The sequence below is a fragment of the Etheostoma cragini genome, chromosome 8 (assembly GCF_013103735.1).
Source record: "Etheostoma cragini isolate CJK2018 chromosome 8, CSU_Ecrag_1.0, whole genome shotgun sequence".
In the NCBI taxonomy this organism is placed as follows: domain Eukaryota; kingdom Metazoa; phylum Chordata; class Actinopteri; order Perciformes; family Percidae; genus Etheostoma; species Etheostoma cragini.
In genome coordinates, this window is record NC_048414.1 from 310,914 (window position 1) to 314,616 (window position 3,703).

Consider the following 3,703-nt stretch of genomic DNA (forward strand, 5'->3'; position numbering starts at 1 on the left):
GTAGGAGATGTTTCTACCAGCTGATAGTCTTTATTCTCCCTGTAGGAGATGTTTCTACCAGCTGATAGTCTTTATTCTACCTGTAGGAGATGTTTCTACCAGCTGATAGACTTTCTTCTCCCTGTAGGAGATGTTTCTACCAGCTGATAGACTTTCTTCTCCCTGTAGGAGATGTTTCTACCAGCTGATAGTCTTTATTCTCCCTGTAGGAGATGTTTCTACCAGCTGATAGTCTTTATTCTCCCTGTAGGAGATGGTTTCTACCAGCAGATGGAAACAGTCACATTCTATACACAATAGTATAGAACTGCACATTCAGCAGGAGGGCAACTCAAAAGGCTTTACACAAAAATAGTTAGAAAACAGTTAAAAAAAACATGTTAATAATCACTACTTTTAGTGTGTATAGAGCAGCATATCTCCACCAGACTCCATGTAAATTATCACTACTTTTAGTGTGTATAGAGCAGCATATCTCCACCAGACTCCATGTAAATTATCACTACTTTTAGTGTGTATAGAGCAGCATATCTCCACCAGACTCCATGTAAATTATCACTACTTTTAGCGTGTATAGAGCAGGGTGTTTTACGATGATTAAAGTAATGAATATTTACATGGACTCTGGTGGGTTTGGTGATGGTGATATTTAAAAAAAAAAATCTAATCTTAATCTTAGTTGAACATTCAGTATTTATCTCCTCACATGTTTCAGCCCCCATCACTAAAATGCTAATTTTCACAAAATGCTGCTCAGAGCTCACCGATCACCTTTTGGTCCAACATTTAAGTGAGATAAAGATATATTGTTTACCATCACTTTGACAGACATAAAAGGCAGGATTTAGACATCAGTCGTAAGACTATTAATAACCCGGATAAGAGAACATGTTAAATATGAGACGATAACAAGGTTAAGGGGGCTTTTACTGCTTAAGTGTCTGACAGTAAGAAGACTGCAGCAAGTAAAAAATAAGAATAAAACCTTTAAAAGATGAAGGCGGAGGACAGGATCGACGTCTAACACACGTCTCCCATCATCACTGACATCACAGCAGAGGACGAGCTGTTTTTAGACATTTTAATGCAGGAATATTAAATATCATATCACACATAAACACTAAAGACATGATTCACACGTTAGTTGGACAGATGGAAGAATATGTTAAAGATAATTATGAGACAATATCTATTGTGGTTTGGGTTTTATTTGGGATTAACTTCCTTGTGTTAGTGTCTCAGTGTCTCGTGTTGTCGGTCCTGTCCTGTGTCCCCCTTAGTGTCTGTCGGTCCTGTGTCCCCTCAGTGTCGGTCCTGTCCTGTGTCCCCTCAGTGTCTGTCGGTCCTGTGTCCCCTCAGTGTCTGTCGGTCCTGTGTCCCCTCAGTGTCTGTCGGTCCTGTCCTGTGTCCCCTCAGTGTCTGTCGGCCCTGTCCCGTGTCCCCCTCAGTTTCTGTCGGCCCTGTCCTGTGTCCCCCTCAGTGTCTGTCAGTTCTGTTTCCTGCTTCTTGTCTCGCCTCTAGTTTTACATCCTGTCTCTTCCAGCTCTTGTGATTACCTGATGTCTTCCACCTGGTCCCCTGCCCTCTTGTCCCCTGCCCCTCGTTACCTTGATCCCTTGTTACCTCGTTACCTCGTGTATTTAGTTTCTGTGTGTCCCTTGTCAGATTCTTTTGTCCTGTCAGTTCGTCCTGCAAGTCTGTCTTGCCAGTGTCCCCGATCCTCGTCCTCCTTCAGTTTTCCACCCTTCCCGTCTCCTTGTCTCTGTTGGGGTCCTCGCTCCACCTTATTGTTATATACAACCATTTTTAACATGCAAGTGACCTCACTGCAACCCAAATATTCTATAACCCAGTTTGTCCTGAAAGACATGATGTTCATATCTTGACGTAGACAACAGCTTTGATGTTTTACAAGTTATTAAAAATGAATCCAGACGGACAATAAACTGTAAAAATGGCCTCAGGGTTCAGAGGGTTAATAAATAAATTAATGTAATCTAAAAAATAATAATGAATAAAAACAATAATGAATGATTACTATATAAATATTGCCGCTGTCATACAGAACGTCTTTGTGTCAAATCAATAAATATTCAAGTTTCTATTTTCTACAGACACACAACTGACTCTTTTCATTATGAATCTATTCAACTTTAGCATTGTAAAACAAATGGAAGTGTTTTTGAAATAGTATTGAGTAATATTATATGTAGTACTATTAGTATTATATTTATGTATATATAAAGTAGTATTGGTATTACATATAAATAGTATTGAGTAAAAGTTGACATATTCCAGTCTGTGATTATCATCAACATCCATTCCTTTAATTTTAGTCTCAATAATTCCTAATTTCTGCTTTTCTAACTCAAACATTAGGGATAATTTCCTATAAATGAGGTTTATTGATCATAAATTCCAAAAATGTAAGAAGTTAGTGTTATGTAGTGTTAAACGTCTAAATAGAGTCCAAAGTGTTGAAAAAGAGACAAAAACGCGAGAAAAGGTTAAAAACGTCGATGAAAGTGTTGATTTTGACGTGAAGACAACACAGGTTAAAGGTCTCTGTGTTGTTGTTGTGGTTCTGATGTGAGGACGTGGTTCTGGTCCCGGTGGCTGCAGCCTGGCGGCGTCACCAGGCGTCACACGGGAGCAGTTTGACGGACAGCACATTTTGGGGCGCTGCGTGGGGGGGGGGGGCGGACTGGTCGGGGGTGTAGCAGCAGGGCGGAGTGGCATCACATCTGCCAGCCCTGGGGGGGGGGGCCTCGTGCTGGCTCGCCAACACGCCCGCTGCCAGGCAGACGGGGGGGTAGTGGGGGGGTAGGTGGGGGTCGGTGGGGGGGCTGGTGACATGTTGTGTTTGTGTTGGAAATAAAACAGCGCCTGGAGTTAAAAGGGAGGATGAAACCCGTCTTCAGGTTTAGTGAAGGAACCCCGTGCCGGCCCTTTAAATCTCTGGTAGTTCCAGAGACAGGAAGTCGGCCATTTTGGTTTTCAGTATCCAGCCGTGTTTTTGCTGCATGGTCTCAGGTCTCGTCTGCTGAAATCCCATTGTTGTTGATGTCTTTGAAAGCATCGTCTGTGAGTACGAGACCACACAGACACAGATCATATCTGATGTTATTGTTGTAAAATAGTAAATTATAAACTAAACTACATGTCCGTTAGCATGTTAGCAGCTTAACTGCTGCTGTGTACACTGTGTACTGATATATATCTGATATATCTGAAATATCTGATATATCAGATATTTCAGATATACTGATATATCAGATATATCAGTATATCTGATATATCTGATATATCTGATATATCTGATATATCTGATATATATCAGATATATCAGTATATCTGATGTTCAATCACAGATATACTAATAATTAATAATCCAAATAGTCGTCAGTTAATCTGTTTACATCTGATATATTAATGTTTGCAGCTGTAACTCTAACACCTGGACTCAAAGGTCTGGTTAGAGATGAAGGTGGTGAAGACGTGCTGATCTACGCTGGTCTACGCTGGTCTACGCTGGTCTACGCTGGTCTACGCTGGTCTACGGCCTCTGGTCCTCTTCCCCCTAAACACCACACAGTATAATATGACACAGAGATTAAACTCTGCTCGCTCCGTGTGTGTGTGTGTGTGTGTGTGTGTGTGTGTGTGTGTGTGTGTGTGTGTGTGTGTGTGTGTGTGTGTGTGT